The sequence below is a fragment of the Toxorhynchites rutilus genome, chromosome 3, assembly GCF_029784135.1.
Source record: "Toxorhynchites rutilus septentrionalis strain SRP chromosome 3, ASM2978413v1, whole genome shotgun sequence".
In the NCBI taxonomy this organism is placed as follows: domain Eukaryota; kingdom Metazoa; phylum Arthropoda; class Insecta; order Diptera; family Culicidae; genus Toxorhynchites; species Toxorhynchites rutilus.
In genome coordinates, this window is record NC_073746.1 from 43,993,503 (window position 1) to 44,011,962 (window position 18,460).

General features: G+C 37.9%; 1 protein-coding gene across 1 annotated transcript in view; it reads right to left on the minus strand.

The window, feature by feature from the left end:
* LOC129780557 (protein expanded) overlaps positions 1–12,108 on the minus strand; it is a 122,086-nt gene extending 109,978 nt beyond the window's left edge. Inside the window, exon 1 of the mRNA XM_055788938.1 lies at positions 11,029–12,108. The gene's annotated coding sequence lies outside the window, so the exon portion shown is untranslated. The remainder of the gene's footprint in view (positions 1–11,028) is intronic.
* Between the last annotated feature and the right edge of the window lie 6,352 nt (positions 12,109–18,460).

Here is an 18,460-nt window from a genome sequence, read left to right on the forward strand (position 1 = left end):
ACTTTCAACTTGTCTAAAGATGCATGGTGTTATTGTATGTGGACCTTTCAAAACAAGCGTTGTTTATACTTATTTCCAGGTGTGCTAAAATTACCGGACACCCTTTACATAATGATAGGCGAACTTAAAATGCACGAAAGCGTTCCGTTGCATAAGGTAGCGAATCGATTTGTGCGTGAATATACAGAGGAGAATCCGCTCGGCTTGTTTAATTCAATTTACAGCGTGGAAAACAATGTTTGAAACATAATGTAGCATTTACAGCAAGACTTGTTTATGTTTCGCTTGTCTTGTGAACAATTTTTTTCTGTTTTTGAAATTACTTGTTATCCACACGAAACAAATTCTACCGAAACCAGCATACGGGGACCACGAAAGAATGCAAATAATAACATTTGTTATCCCCGCTAGGGATTGCATTACCGAGCCAAAATTTCAATAACCGGTTATTCGGTAATGATAATTTCCTCCCAGTTACTGAGTCAATATCATCATCGTCAAAGTTGATCAAATCAGGATCAATTTCAAATTCCTGCTTGAACAATTCAGACCGCGACGTTTGATAGAAAACGCCAAACTCTCCATAAATGTGTCACGGCCACGAGCAGAATGATTATTCATATACGGGAACAAATCTGCACATACGAAACGTCCCCTGCAATCCTTCCAATCAGGACTTCCGGCAGCTGCTTCGAAATTTTTGATGATTACTCCGATAGCTGTTCTAGCATAAATTGCAATCTGACGTCAGCTTAAAAAAGGGTGCATTTTTTCCGCAATAGCAGTTTAACAGCGAATAGAGCTGGTACGAAGACATCAACCAATTCCTGTCAACTGTCAACTGTCGCTGTCAGTTCTTCATCGCTTAAGCTTATCTTGTGTTTCGTTTTCAGATCTAGCAACGATTTTCGAACTGAAGGTCGGAGGTCGTAGAATCGGCGCAACACTGCTGATCTTATTTGATTCTCGAGCAATATTTCAAAGTGACATAAAAGCAAATATTAGTTATGGTGTAAAGATCAAAATTACCGAAATAACCGGTTATTGATTGTTAAATTACCGGTAATTCGGTAATGGAAAATGACCCGGTATTACCGGTAAAACTAGTAACGGTAAAACCGGTTAACAATCCCTAATCCCCGCAAACCCATGTTCGCGGTAGATGGTGGTGATCACTTTCAGAAAATTAGCCAACTTTCACCCTAATCCCCCGGAATCCCCGAATTGCCCATGATATCGCGGTTTAAAGAAAGCCGAATCGGGCGAGCATCGATCATTTTGGTCCACCAACATTCGATGTATTGAATGCGGTGGGCTTGGGAGTGGCCTCGAATCGACGGTACACGGCTTCCGATGCATGTTTGGAATCACTAATTGCTATGATTGTGCTCGCCCCCATCACCCCTTGCTATAGAAATTCACACAATGATTCAATTGTGCGATTTTTTATTTCACAGATGCACGTGTTCGGTGGTTATTAATCCAATCATGGCGTTGGCCAAGGCGAACAAGAAGACGAGGGAGGTATTGGAGGCATCATTTGCAAAGATCTTTTTTTTGACGTAGGATTACAACTTTCGGGAACATATTGGGGTACAAATCGAAAATCGAAAATCGAGCACGTCGTGAAAATTGTCCAATTCCAAACGCTTATTGATTTCTTGATAGATTGATGGAATTTTTGCGTCAATCGATTTCGGCAGTCCATAACAATTTCTATATTGAAGAAATTAATATATGTCACGAAACTAACTATCGAACAATTGAAAAATGTCATCTTCTATCCTAACGGAAATACCCACTCCTGATTGACGACACATGCGGTGGGTCCCTAACAAAGACATCATAAATCAAGCTGCCTGGGGGAAATCGGCATTGCAAATACATGAAAGTTGGGGGAGCTTTTGTTCCTACCGAAATGTATTCCCAAGCAGAGACATCAAAACCAAGCTGCCTGGGGGAAATCGACATTGCAAGTACATGAAAGTGGAGGGAACTTTTGTTCCCACCGAAAAGTGTTCCCTAACAGAGACATATAAACCAAGGTACCCGGGGGGAAATCAGCATTGCAAATCACCCATTTTCACCCAAGGAATGTTTATACGGCGAGATAAATTGGAAAAGTGAAGAAATATTAGAAAAAGTAATTTCCCATATGCACATATAGTATCAGGTGTTGTTCTTCTTGTTCTTGGATGGCATTAACGTTCCCAGTGGAACTTTTGCCTTCTCAACGTAGATACTAATTGCGTCATTTTCATCAGTAGTACTTAGTTGAGATTTCTATGCCGGATAACACGCTTTGAATGTATTCTAGGGTGGCAAGCTCTGGTATCTAGGGTGGCATGTGCAGGTCGGGAGAAAATTCTTCGACGAAAAATCTCCTGACCAGCACGGGAATCGAACCCGAACCCCCGGCGTGATAATGTTGGATGCTAACCACTCGGCCACGGAAGCACATTAGGTGTTGTTAGTCCAATTAAAATTCGCATTGGGTTGAATAAACACTCAGAAAGTAAAAATTATAAAAGAAAATTACCTTTTTACTGATAATTGATAATTGTGTTCGGTATTGATAATTATCTTATATTACATTGGTGAGTTTTTTTTCTTTATTTCATCCGTACATAACACAGGAGGCATCTCGTTTAGGATCACAGAGGGCGGTTTTCGTTCCACTTCGGTATCTTTTATCTGATACGCACCATCCAACGACTGTTTACCATCCTTCTCGGTAAACACTGGTGGAGTGAAAAAACAATACTCAACAGCCAAACAAAATGGCCCTTTTCAGGGTCACCAAATATTTGTCAAAGAATTTAACGATGTAATTCTTCAAACATATCCAAAATCAACAGATAGCCTAACGGAATCCTACGTCAACTATGCGGTCGTGCCTCGGACACAACCCTCCTGTGACTTTTTTTGAGGATGGAATTTCCTATATTTTAGCTGGAATCAAAGAGGACTGTATACAGAGAGAGTTTGAGCCAATATGATGCAAACTGGTTTCGTAAATTAGAGCGCTTGTTGATTCCGAAAATCCGATGTGTTGTCATCAAATTACGCACAATGAACAGATTAATGTGACTGCACACTGTGTGTGTATGTGTGTGTGTGTGTTAAATATTCATCGATTCGACAGCAGTGGTCAACGAACATAACGATTGTGTTTTATGCTGCGCTTATTATGAAACAGTTTCCTTTTAGACGACCCACGGCCCTCTTTTGCAGCATATATATTCAGCCTGCCTGACAGGTTTCGCCTCTATTGTCGCTGTTTATGTTATGTGTTTATGTGTTTGAGTGTATTTCCGCTGGTTATGACCATAAGTGATAAAACAGCACTGGAAATGGCAACACCATGTCGTAATCGAATGATAAATCTATTCAAGTGATGGAAATATTCCCGAATTTTCTTTTGTTAGTGAACTATTAGGGTAGAATATTCGGAGTAGCTACGAATGCTAGAACCTCAAATCGAGGTTTCAAGCTTCCGCGAGTCGCTTATCTGTCTCGAGAATCATCCCGATCGACCTCACCGAAAAGGATAAGCAGTATTTCGAGAGTGCTGTTAAGTCACGTCTTCGCTGAAAATTGACGCGAACAAGCCATTGCTATGAAGCGACAAAAAGGCGCGCTCAGTGCAGCTCGAAGTGGAACTTGCCAGACTGGTCCATCGCCCAACAATGTGGAAGAAGAAACGGGTGGTGGTGCGGTAGGCTGCAGCTGCAGTGACGAGTTTTGCTTCCATAAAAGTATCTCGATCATACGCGCGCTGTTGCTGGTTCACCATTTTCTACGGAGCCGCGTTTACGGGTCTCGCGCAGAATGGAGGATCGGTCCAAAATACCTACGCAGAACCAGGTCTTGCGCTCGTTCGTTGCCATTGTGTGTGCGCGATGGCATGCCCGGTATGCTGGAATTCCAATGTCACATAATTTTGCTCTCGTTCAATGATCGCGCCCGGGGCTGAGAGTAAAACGCAGCAGCATCAGCAGCAATAGCAGCTGCGGATGGTTCGGTCCGAATTGTTGTTCTGACGAAGCAACAGGGGGTAGTCATGTACTTGAAAAGACTAAAGGTAGCTCAACCTCCTCTCCCATGTTTAATAAATATTATATTGCGTTTTATGCTCTTAATAGCTGGATTGTCATGAAGATTTTTTGATATCTTATAGGCAAGTTGATATTTACACGTTACTGAAATTCTTCGTGTATAGCAGTATGTTACAAAAAAAAATTAGTGCTGTTAGTTTTAAATCTGTAAGCATGGGGTCCTTGAATTTTAATCTCTTGGCACTCTCCTTCACATCAACTCAATATGGATTACCCAAACACATACCCATACGAGTGCATCTCTTTCTTGTGATGCAGGGATGCCAAATTTGTAGATATGTATGCTAATTTGCAGAAACTTTATTCAAGAGGCAGACTTTCTTCCGTTGTAAACTTATTCGAACTCTTATTTTCAGTTGCAAACATTCTGCAGTAGTAACAAAACTAAATTGTGGTTTTCACGGTAGCAAATGAAGTGGGCATATTTTACAGAAATTCACACCAATTTATAGATATTTCAGTTTTCAATGGCCGACAATTATTGAAAAATCTGGCGTCACTGTAGCAAATTAATTGGAAAAAAATAATTGAAGCGAGCAGAAGCATTTCCGTTCTACCAGTCAAATTTAAAAAAAGTGTGATATAGAAAGCGAAAGAAAGGAACAACAAAGCAAACTTCAAACATAGTAGTTTAGTGGTCAGTTTCATAGAAACACATGGGGACCTTAGTATCTTAGCTGAAAACCATGTTACGGGCTTTAAAACTACCATTTCATTATAACTGTTATTTTTAATACTTTGCAGGTAGTTTTATCACTTGTCACTTTATTAGAAGCAATTCAATACGGTCATGTACCAGTCTCAAATGCTGCACAAACTTTTCATGTAAGATTCCACTTTCACCATTAGGCTCTTCTATTTTATTATTAATGAATTATATTTATTGTATCTCCCGAAAACAAATACCAAGAAGCCGGAAACATATCACTATTAAAGTGATTAAAGTGATTAAAGTGAATCAGAACGGGAGTTCTTCTTTACAATGAAAAATGATAAATGCACGTGCATTATTTGTCTATCAACCGTTGCATTCCCAAAAAGAGCAAATGTTGAAAGACATTTTCGAGGATGGCATAGGCAATACGAGAGTAATTATCCATTTGGCACTGAGCTACGGAAAGTTAAAGTGCAACAACTGATGACACAATTGAATAAATAGCAATGGTTTTTTAAACGGTTTTATTTAGCTTGCCCTGTAGTATGTTTGTATGTTTGTAACATGTTTGTCTGTAGCGCTAACCCACATTAATAGAAATTTGGCCCTCTTTCTGTTGACCGATTGATCTGAAATTTGGAACACACCTTTATCTTTGTAGTTTTTATAAAACTGCGTTTTTCATGATCTAGAAAATCCAAGATGGCGGCCGCTACAAAAAGGCGAATCACATATTTTCTCAAAACCTCATCGATATGGGTATCAAACGAAAGAGCTTGAATAGTAGATCACAGTAGATCATGAAAAATCCAAATCTAAGATGACCGCAATCACAATATAGCCAATTAATTTATAAAACGGTTTAATTTGTTTGTACGTATGTTTGTATGTCTGTAGGATTGTCCCACATTAATAGAAATTTGACCAATAGGATCTGACCGAATTTATAAGACACCTTTATTGCTGCTGTCATTTTAAACTGCTTATTACATGAACTTGACTTGGATAACAAACTATGTATGTTTGCAATCCACTCAATATCGGTATCAAATGAAATTATTTGACTAATAGAATACAATACAATGGTTTTATTGTAGAGAAATATTCTAAAGAAACAGATAATGTACTAAAAACTGGGAAATAAAATGAGTAAAAAACTTTTTAAGTTAAACGGTTTCATTGTGATTAAACATAATAATGTTCTAGAAGCTAGAAAATAATTAGGCAAGTAGCAGTTGGCAGTTATCACACCTCTTCTTAATTAGTCTGAGGCATTGATAAGACTAAAATAAAATCGTGGGGCACGTTGGATTCCATTATCCACAATTAGCGACTTCATCAAATGTCCCATGATTTTATTTTAGTCTTTTATCTTCTAGCTGCTAGTTGCCCAATTATTTTCTAGCTTTTAGTACATTATTATGTTTAATCACAATGAAACCGTTTAACTTAAAAAGTTTATTTACTCATTTTATTTTCTAGTTTTTATTTTCGAGATCAACTTCGAAATCAAAAACAGCCACAATAACCTCATTCAAAGTGGCTGAATTTTTTTTTAAACATAAGAAACATTTTGAAGACGGTGAAATATGGAAGCAGAGTGTTATAACAGCGGGAGAATTATTGTTCGAACATTTTAGCAATTAATCTGACATAATTTCTTCAATCAAAGAAATGTCCCTATTGAGGGACACCATTATGCGTAGAAGAGAAGTAATGAATAAAAATTTGAATGAGGTGTTGAAAGAACATATCGATGAATGCCGGTTTTTATCCTTACAATTCGACGAGTCGACTGATGTCACTGATGCCGCACAGCTATGTATATTCATGAGGATGTGTTTCCAGGATATGTCTGTTAGAGAACAACCATCACAATTTTACCAATGAAGGGACAAACGAGAGGTCGAGATATATACAACTCGTTCAAGCCCTTAAGTACTGAAACAGTTTTTCGATACAAAAATTGGTTACGACTGATGGAGCTCCTTCTATGGTTGGAAGTCATAATGGATTCATAAGTCTTGAGCTTGCCGAAAATAAGCAATGTCACATTTCCAACGCTTCGTCAGATACAAGATAATCATTCAAGATAATTTGTATTGAAAATAAAATTGTGTCGCTGAAGCAGAATCAAGTAAGGTTTTAAGAACCATTTCTGATATAGTGCCTATGTTTTTTAATGTTTAATTTTTGTGGAAGTGCATTTCATCAACTTCGCTTCAGCACCTCAACCTTTGTATTTCATCAGAACCCTATCGAAAATGAAACCACACATTCGTTCATACTTGTGATTTCTACAATCTTCATCAATTCTTCAATGTGATGGAAACTGCTGCTTGAATTTGTAGATTTGTACATTTCGTAAAAGTTCAGAGTGAATTGGTATACTTTGCAACAGTTGCCACAACTGTTTCCATCGTGTAATATTTTCGGATTATTTATTTACTTATTTATTATGGTGTATATAATTATTGAGTGTTGTTTATTTATTTCTAAATTTATTTATTCACAATATTTTGTGCATATTTACTTACTTATTTATTTATTTATTTATTTATTTATCACACTCACACTGAAACATTTACAATGTACCTCCTCTAAGTCACAATTGAAAGTTAACAAAAAGATACTCTAGAAAGTATACGCTTAAAAGCTTAGGTTTCCCATCCCACCTCCCTGGAACAGGACGAAAGCTCAACCGCCAAAGTTGTTCGGCCAATGAGTTTCTCTTCGCCCAGCGCTCACTTTCGTGGCCTTGAGTTTGGGGAAGGGAATGAGAAGGTTGTATTTAAGGATAATTGGCACACAAGGGGATGTTTTGGGGAAATTGTCTTCGACTGAGCTTGAGCTCTGAATCGCGAGATACCCTGCGGTTTATCTGAGGAATACAATGTTCTTCGACCATTTTACCAACAACTGTCCGACATCGCGGAAGCATTGTTCTTTTTGTCCGCGAGCCTGAATTGTTAGCATTAATTGTATAACGTGAAGTTTTGTGATTAAAATATGAATTGTTTTCAGTGTGAGCATTGTGCCTAGCTATTAGAAGTTGCTCAATAGTTAATTGTCGCACAATACAATAAATTGTGTAATTGTAAAGTTGTAGTTCACCCAAAAACAGAAAATTTGTCGTCATTGTAATGTTTAGGAGTTGAAAGTTAATATAAATGTGATCCTGTAATTTTTCGTTTTATTTTCATTTAGGACTAGCTCACCCAGCAAGCTTCGTCCCGCCCAAAATTTGTTTTTTGTTATCAATCCTTCATACATTCACGTTTTCTTACTATGAGCAAGTTCATGGGTCCAATCGCAGAACTGTTCATTGATTGATCTTCTAATCGACCCCATTGAATTTATCTTTTACTATAAAATTCCTAGTATTTCTAACAAAACTCATCATTATAATATCAGATTATTTTCAGACACAATTCTCGTTCAATATTTTTCAACCACTTGCAAATAACATGTTTCTCTATTACATGGAATAAATGTTTTATACAGAAAATACGATAGAATGAAGACAGCCCTAAATCGAACAATTCCTTCCTCGAGTTCTGCTATTATCAACATATTTGGCGATACTTTTTTATTGGTATAGATAGAAGAAGATATAGGAGTGCTTTTCATTGTGCGTAGAACATATGGGTTAAATTTTCCGAATTTTCCCATTTCCCTTCAGAGCTCTCCGAAAATTTTCAATCGTCATGTTTGGTTGGAATATTTTTGGTTGAAATATGTGTAATATTTTTATGGGACTCCCTCTCCATTCCAGAGGAGGGAGGGGTGTCATACCATCATAGAAACATTTCTCATACCCAAAAACCCTTACGTCCCAAATTGTGCTTGATTAGTTCTTGAGTTATATTTATTGTACCCTAAAACCTCCATATACCTAATTTGGTTCCATTTGCTTGATTATTTCTCGAGTTATGCAGAAATTCGTGTTTCATTTCTATGACAGACCCCACCCCCCTCAGAAAGGTAGGAGGAGTGGTGAAACTCTTTAAAAATGTTTCTTGCCCCCTAAAACCTCCACATGCCAAATTTGGTTCAGTTTGCTTGATTAGTTCTTGAATTATTCAGAAATGTATGCTTTATTTCTATGGCAGTCCCTTCTCAGAGAGAGGGGAGGAGTGTCTATTCACCATGAAAGCGTTTCGTGTCCCCTAAAACATTCGCATGACAAATTTGGCTCCATTCGCTTAATTAGTTTTCGAATTATGCAGAAATTTGTCTTTCATTTGTGAGGCAGCTCCCTCTTAGAGAGGGGGTGAAGTGTCTAACCACCGTAAAAACATTTATTGCACCCTAAAACCTCCACATGCCAAATTTGGTTTCATTTGCTTCATTAATTCTCGAGTTATGAAGAAATTTGTGTTTCATTTTTTTGGCAGCCCCACATAAGAGAGGGGGAGAGTATCTAACCACCATAGAATCATTTATTGCACCCTAATACCTCTACATGCAAAATTTGGTTCCATTTGCTTGATTAATGTTCGAGTAATGCAGAAATTTGAGTTTCATTTGTATGACAAGTATGGCAAGGTAAAAGTTTTCGAAGTAGGCATATTTTCTCATCAATACATTTTTGTCGAACAAACCTTCTTTTTTTTTTATTATCATTACTGAATCTTTCTTGTTTTTCATTTACGAATGGAACTAAAAATAATGTAATAAATAAGATTTCAAACGATACGGAGATGGATTTTTACGATAAGTTAATATGTTCACATCATTGCATCGAAGGTATCCGTGAGGTTGCTAACTATTGAATTATTTCGAATCCACGGTGATGTACTGATGATATAAGGAGAACGTCACATCGTCTACAGGAAATCAGGAAGTGGCATAAATGGAATGTTTAAAACAAGGACAAAAAAGGTTCTGCTAGAATTTGCTAAATAAAATATGATTGCAACGTTATTGATGGTAAAACGTACTGAGAGGCCGTTTTCAGACAAATTCTTAGACAATAAAAATTATACCTCGATTGACAGAGTGTTCCAGAAAGCTGCAGAATAAATAAGAGGCTCCGTGAAAAATTATTCGCTTGGAAAGCCATCTGTAACTGGGACTAAAACCCGAAGCTTTTGTAACTTCTAAGGCTACAAACCCCGAAAAAAGCTCTCTCAGATGAGGTTGCTACCTTTTATGTTTTTTTGGCCAATTTTTCTTGTTTTCTGTCGTGAAGAGTATGGAAAAGCGTTAAAACCAAATGAAGCCTTCTGGACGGATTTCGAGTCAATCGAGAGAAATGCGGAAAGTTTTGTAGGATGATAGATATTTCTTTCGGAATGCAAACCTTTTTTAGCGAAAAGAAAATACATAAAACTTAAGCAAAACAATGTTTCATAAAGCGGAATTCTTCGTGTATTAAATTCCTCGGAGAGCATTCCACCAGGAGAACCTTTTCCTAAATGTAGCTCCCCAATCCGCAAGTCGAATGCCCCAAACGGAAGAGCAATGCGGAAAGAAAGCATTTTCGGATGGCTCCCCAAGCCCAACAACATTAAAACGACGTCGCAGAAACGAAAGACAACAGCACATACCCACTACCAAGAGACCATATAAAAGGAACTCGAAGAAAGCACAGCAAGAAAAGCAAGAAAAACAAGAAACTAAATATCTCCTTTGCCGTCGCGTTGCCTCAACGAACCTCGCTGTCACACACCATGCTTCTCGCGAGGGCTTTGGAGCTAAAAGATGTGTGTATAAGTATATAGAAATGACAATGTACTTACTTTCCTGGGCTCTCGAGCCTTACCACTGGCTAAGCGAGCAGCAAGCAGCCGTGGCTCATTGGTATGCGCGCTGAAACAACGCTTCAGATTTGCGCGATCGCTACGCGAGCGGGGAGAAACTTTTGGGTCACCCGCTCGTGGAATGCCGTATTATGAAACTATCAGCGACATGACATTCCACAGCCACTAGAGGTTACCTCTGAGTGTTGTTGTTGTTGTTGTTGTTGAGGGAACTTGGTTGCGTTTGTTTCTCGTTTCTCTCACTTCTGCCGCAGTTCGCTGGGTTCGAGAGCGAGAGGGACAACAATGCGATGATAGGGGGTACACACAAATACCAAACCAATAGAGACGTAGAATTAATACAACTGTCAATGTGAAGTATTCACGTTGCTCGCGATAGGGCTATGAAGAGAACCGAGGCATGGTTTTGCTCTGGACTATGAATGTTAGCCCGAGTCAAATTTCGATATTAAATTTGTTTAACAAAATAATAATTAAGAGTAGAACTCACCATCGGTGTTGAGTTAGTGTAACTGACTCAAAATGGAAACCAGTTTTGTTTTGAATAAATCCAATGATCTGAAGCTGCAGCACCGTTGTTCTGGGATGTAGAGTATTGAATGTCCTGATCCTGATTTGTTGTTTATCGGTAGCCGGTTGTAGTAAGTCAATACAAATAAGGACTTTCAGGGAGCGTTGTATTCATTCTAAGTTTGATCACTGGTGTATGTTTTTCACTATATCATCAATTCAGATGTAACATAAACACTGAGTATTAAAAACTTCTCTGCGGTTATCTTCGGCGCATCACTTATTTGCAATCATTTATTAGTACACATTTCCTTCTCACTTATTTCAGGCGCTGCTGGTTTTGTCGTATTTATTTGAATTAAGGTCACTTTTTATATTTTATTAAAATGATTCATGTAAAAACTTTTTTCTGTACCATTTCGTATTCCGTCAACTGCTCGGTATAATTTAATACATACACACTCACGTAAAATTTATGATTCGAAAACGAATATGCAAATTTCTCTCGGTTGCTTCAAAAAACCATAAATATTTATATCCCTATATTGTTAAATATCTCACACTCATCGACGAGATTGGTCGGTTTCGATTGGAATGTTTGGAAGTTTCACTCAACCTCGGGGCGACGCGCGCCATATTCGTTTAACACACAAAAAAAAATTAAATATATATCCAGCAGAAAAGTTTCACTAAAACTGTTTCTCTGACTCAGCTACTGGTCTCATCGCTCCAGAAAAAATACGCGCTTCGCTAGACAAAATATTGCAACGTGATTGCAACTGCAAAGCAATTCAGCATGTCTCGGGGGGAGGATGAGGGCTAGGAAAAACAGCCCCGTTTCGCCTCTCTCACTCTACCGCACCTTCGCTCTTGCTTCCGAGCTATTTTCCAGGTGCCCACCGAACTACGTCAGATAAAAAACTACTGCAAAAAAAAATTAACCGTAACACCAAAGCCTCTCTTGCAACACACAAAATACAAAATACAAATAACACACACACGGCGGTTCGTTCGTACGGGACTGTTCGGTTCAACGCTGCAGCTTAAGCGAGTTTCTCCTGTGAACTGAAAGCGCTGTAAAGAAAATATTTTTAAAATACAGAAACATGCTTTGGGTCGGCTTGGAGAACGACCGATTTTACGACCACCAGTGCGCACCTGGCCGGATGGTGTTCGTGAGATTTGCCCCATGCTGTTATGCTGGTGTGGAGCATAACATATCAGCGGAATACAGGTCCAGTTCTGATATGCACACACAAATAGCAGCAAGCAAGCAACAAGTCGTGGAGCGATGGAGGCTCGAAGTATTTCGTAGGGTACTGAAATTACCAGTTTGAGAGAGAGCCGAGCGGCACACAGAGAACGATGAGGTTTCCACTGTTTGCAATTTAATTCCGTGAATGTCAACGAATATTTGATTTCTATTATTACACTTATTTTCGTAAACTTCATAGGTTCGTTTTGACCTCTAACTACAGACATGCGGTCTGGCGGTTCAATGCGTTTGCATAACCAATCGTCGGCTGTACACGGAATATGACACTGTACTGCAACAAACTAAAAATTACGCCATTACACATGATTAATGACATAGTGTACATTATAGGTATGGTTGAATACAACTAAAAAATATTCCGTTTAAATATTTTTCAATTCACAAAGTTTTAAGTAATTTAATACGCGCTCATGTGTTGATTACGTGGTAATGTGTTTAACGATTTTGAAAATCGAATGTTCATATTTTGAAAGAAGTAATTTTGAACCTATGATACGATGTGGCTGAACAAATTGTTTCAACTAGCTTATTATGTTCGGGAAAAATGTTATTTTCCAGACTGTTTTGATTTTGCCTATTTTCAAAAAGAAATTATATGGACTTGGAAACAATGTGGAGGAAGAAGTTCAAATTCCCAATTGATCGAACATATTGTTATTACACTTTTTTTTCTAAAATTTTCACTTCCAATAATGTACCGACACAATTGAGTACTAACAAGAAAAACCACCCTTCCTACTAACATTAGAATAAGTTAAATTGTAAATACATATTAGATGTAAGGATAGTTTTTAGAATTGAGTGTGAAGTGTCAGTGTGAATGAGAATGTGAATGTGAATGTGAGTGCGAGTGTAAACACACATCTCCTTACATCCCATCCTTTTCCTAATGAAAATGTGTCACCCTTCTAAACTCGAGTCGACCGCGAGTAATCGGTTTCCTATTTCATTAACCATAGAATTAAGGAAACAACATGTTGATATATGCTAGTTGTAATATAGTTAAGAGTTTGGCTCCATTAAACTTATGTAACTGAGCCTGTAAAAATAAACGGATTAATAAAAAAAAAAAGAAAAACCAACCATTTCTTGATAAAGCATCGAAGGAAGATATACCTTTTGTTACGCCCTGATGCAACAATAATTGACAAACCGTTGTTATCTACCGGTGTCTCACTTTATGAAACACTTTTCAAATCGTTCTTCTAATCTAATAAATTCACCAAGAATACCAAGAGTTGACGAAAGCCCAGATAGTTGCCGGGAAGGGCCGGTGTTGCCGGTGTTCACAGGAAATCAGGAGAGTGATCCCATGGTAATCAATGGAATTGTGGGACACAACTGAAGAAACCTAGAAAATCTCGATAAATTGCAAGGAAGCATAAATGAACAGCATATGCTGGAGCAGATTGTAGCTCCCAGAGCTGATTCCAAGAGTGATTAAAACTCTTCGTCATCGTGAATTTGTCAACATTTTCGGATTTTCTTTCCGGAATCGTCTCGAAAGCGACTGAGATCACACTCTGAATGGAGTTTCGTGAAATCATTCAAACGGTAACAGGACTGCAAAGACCAGATAATATGAAGGTTCCCTGAACACATGGGAATGGAACAAATATCTAAGCCAGTGGTGGCCAGGTATAGACACGGTGCGGGCCGTAATGATTTTTTTCTTACTACTTTTCATAATGAAATGTGAAATATACGTATTTGACTGGTACTTTTTTGACTTATTTTTTATTTTAAATTAGAAAGAATTCAATTCTATACCTGTGAAACTCATAATTCGAGAACAAAATAAGATAAAAACCCAAAACTTTTATCGAAGGTATAAAAGTATCCAGAATTAACATTTTTGGCAAATTTATTCGCTTCTTCACGCAGAGTCGAAAACACTAAGGTCAATCGTCAATCGCTGCAACTTCTCGATAGAATTCTCTAACGATTGGTAATTCCAATGAGAACATCCACAGGCACGTAATTTGGGGAGATGAAGTCTGGCAGGTTTGTTGTCAGTCTCGTTTTTTAACCATTCCAGGAATTTTTTGCATCGTTCCAAACATATTCGCTTCAATCTGGCCGTCACGGATCAGTTGAATGTTTTTAAAAACAACACATTGACATATCTGCACTGGCGACATTGAGCTTCGTTTACTAGTTTAGGGGAGAGTGAAAGAATAGCTGATTTTCAGTCGCGATGAACACGTTTTCAAAATTAAAATTATGAATGAAAATTAGCTTTTCTATATCAAACTAGTATTCTATTTAAATGAAAAACATTTTTGTTTGCAGGTGGTGAAAAAGTTTCAAACGAAAATTGTTTATGAAGACAACTCTATATTATGATGAAAAAATTCAGCAACAATGTTGGAATTGTTTAGCTATATGGTTGAATGAAAGTCAGAAACACGTGTTTCAAGTAATCAAATTACATGATGTGAAAATTTTCATTTTAGAATTTAAAAACCGGCTTCGTGTCTTCTAATCTGATAGAGATTACATGAATGAGTTTGGGACCCAAATTATGGCCCTAATTCGAAGTTGTCACCAGACCTCGACACCATGCCATATACCACTCCCCTAACCAACTTAGTGACGAAACGGCCTCACCTAGTACCATAGATCCGTCTTGGTCCCACCTATAGCAATGTGAAGCGTAGCTTCCAAAAGACTTTCAGTGATTTTGTTCCTTGACTTTGATTTTAATTCTTTCATAACTAGAACAATTGCTCACAAATATTTGCGGATTCAAACAAAGAAGTAATAAAATGAGCATGTCTTATTAGTTCTGGAAATCGCGCTTCTGGAACATATCTGGAGCAGGAATCCAAGACATCATGGTTTTGAAATTTGGCACGCAACTCTAAATCACACTGCGTTTCAATGAGATCCATCTGCATGTGTTCTGCATCGAAACTGAATGGGGTAGAGAAAATTGGAGAATTATTTCATGGGCTTTGAATCACCAATATCTGCGAAAAAAATTAATCGACTGGACTTACACAAATCAAATGTCAAATTTCATGGTATTGGTACATTCGTAATTGTTCGGATCATTGACGTTTACTCGCCAGCGAGTAACTGACAACGTATAAACCCGGTTTTACTGCCGTTACTTGCATGAATTTATGTGAGTGTGAGCAGATAAGAACCAAAAACGTGAAAAAGTCTTTTGGGTACTCACGAGTTAGAAGATTACATTAGCACGAAAAAAAAACAGAAAAAGATTAGTTTGGATACACACGATTAACAAGAATTACTCGCAAAGTTATTTCTAATCAATTGTATGGAAGAATTTTCAACTAATTCATAATTTCGCTCATACGATTTTTTTTCCAAATCAGGCCGCGGGCCGCATAAACAACGTCAGGGGGGCCGCAGGATGGCCACCTAAGCAGTCAGAACAACAGAAAGGCAATATTCACTCATCACGTATTTGTGTGGTTTTCAAGAAATTGGCCCGAAGTGATAGACAAAAAGTGTGGACTATTGCAAACAGCATCCGGTGTGCTTCAACAAACATAAACAAATGCGTTGATGTTCCAAAGGCTACTGCAACGCTGGTAACTGCTAAATCCCAATCCTGTGTATTCATTGCGCTACTTACAAAGAACTGCCTCCCGGTCCCCATCAAACTTTCATTACAGGAAGTGAATTAAGGACGTCATAACTTTCTCCGACGAGAGCTCGTCGTATTCTTTCATGGAAAGAAGCGTTGTAGTGGGAACCAATAATTGTCAAATAGACTGCTAGCATGGGTTATGCTGCTTGCATGGGAATGCTGCAAAAGAACTCTAGGAGATGAAATGTCTACACAGTTTAGCAGCTGCAATTGCCAGAAGAGATGACACGCTTAGCGAATCGCTCAAAGTATCTTTGTGGTCTACCGATAGTTGAATGTCTGGACGGTTTTCCAAAGATTCTCAGCGGCCTTAAACATCTGCACATGTATGCACCGCTTGAGCCGCATGTTTTTTTTCTAAATTCAAATCTTTATTGCATTATCACTAGTCCAAACAATGTGCGTTTGAGGTGTGAAAAAGTGTGGAAGATAGTGGCCTTTCATTTTCAATCTTCCTCAAGATTCCTAGAACCTCTCGCCATCATGGTCTGCACCACCTTGAGATCCACTTTTTTGGCACATTTGCTAATACGGGATATGGGATGTTGAGTTGTGGTGGCTTCCCAACCATGCCATACAAATGAAACACAAACGGGGGTCTTCGTAGCCACTTGGTTAAGCGTTCGCTTACTAAGCGATCGATCGTGAGTTCAAACTCAGGGCCCTCAATTGACCATCTTTGTGTTGTTATAGAATAACTACGTCCACGCAACCATCATCAGCTATGGAGATCGATCCACGGTGGAACAAAGATCGATTCATCCATACAACTGCTCTGCTCTGCAAGAAACATCGGGCTGCTGTTCTATAAATAACCCAACAATGATCAATATCAACTGTCTCCGCTGTCCGGTCTGCTGAACAATGGAAGAACAGATAGAATACTCTTACGCCGAAATGGCTACTAGAGTGTAATTTACCATAATGTAATGGAACACAAAACCTAACGCCTAAATGGCTACTACTTCTACTGTGTAATTTACAATTTATAGAAACATAAACATATGTACATGTACACGATAAAAACCCGGCTCTGTTACAGATAAAATGCTAATGAGCCTGATAAATAAATAAATGGGATAAAAAAAAATGAAACACAAATTACAGGGGGCACACAAACACAAACTTCTGCATAACTCGAGAACTAATGTAGCACAATTTGGGATGCGTGGGTTTTTGGGTATGAGAAATGTTTCTATAATGATATGACACCCCCCCTCCCTCTCTTCTGGAATGGAAAAAAACCATAAAAATGTTACACATATTTCAACAAAAAATATTCCAACCAAACATAACAATTGAACGAATAAGGGAAAATACGGAAAATTAAACTACAATTACATAGTGACAAGTGCTGTTAGTCCATTTGATGTTTGCGCTAGCGAAATTGATCTTTGTTCTAAGCTGGAAATGGATTTTAATGTGATGAAACGTACTCCTATGTCTTCTTCTATCTATACCAATAAAAAAGTATCACCGAATCAGTTGATAAGAGCAGAACTCGAGGAAGGAATTGTCCGATATAGGGCTGTCTTTATTCTATCATATTTTCTGTATAAAAAATTTATTCTATGTAACGGAGAAACATGTTATTCGCAAGTGGTTAGAAAATCTTGAACGAGAATTGTGTCAGAAAATAATCTGATATTATATATTCTTGAGTTTTGTAAGAAATACGAGGAGTTTTATAGTAAAAGAAAAATTCAACGGAGTCGATTAGAAGATCAATCAATGAACAGTTCTGCGATTGGACCCATGAACTTGCTCACAGTAAGAAAACGTGAATGTTTGAAGGTATTGATAACAAAAAAACAAATTTTGGGCGGGACGAAGTTTACCGGGTCAGCTAGTTATATAAATAAAAATGTAAGACCAAATGTGTTGCTAAGCGCAAAACCCGAAGAAGAAATAGTCCGATTTGAGCCGTCTTTATTTAGTTATATTTATCTTGGCCCATAGATCAATATAGTGGAGACAAAATTTGGAAAATTTCCGGAAAACTCTGAAGAAACGTCGGAAAATTCGAAAAATTATATATTCGAGCATTACATCATGATAAGCGTTGTTAGTCCATTCGATGTTTGCGCTAACGAAATTAATCTTTGTTTTCGAAAAAAAAATTTCATATGTTCCAACTATGATATTGTTGTTACTACATTTGGGTTCCACGTTTGTGTAATTAAGCTTCGTGTTTCGTTAGTGTGAAGCGAAAATGATTCTCAGGTGGAATTTCTTTTTCTCTGTTATAGTGACTTTCAACACATTTCGGCTGGTTCGTCACTTTTACTTCCATTCTTGGAAGAATGTCGGGAGTGAGAATTGAACTCGTGATCTCTGCGTGAGAGGTATGGATGTTACCACTACGCTAGATCGCCTCCGCCTAGGTGGAAAATAAAAATTATGAATGAAAATTTACTTCTCTGTATCAAACACGTATTCCATGTAACGGAGAAACATGTTATTTACCAATGGATCAAGAATCTTGAGCGAAAATGTTGTCTGAGAATAAATTTA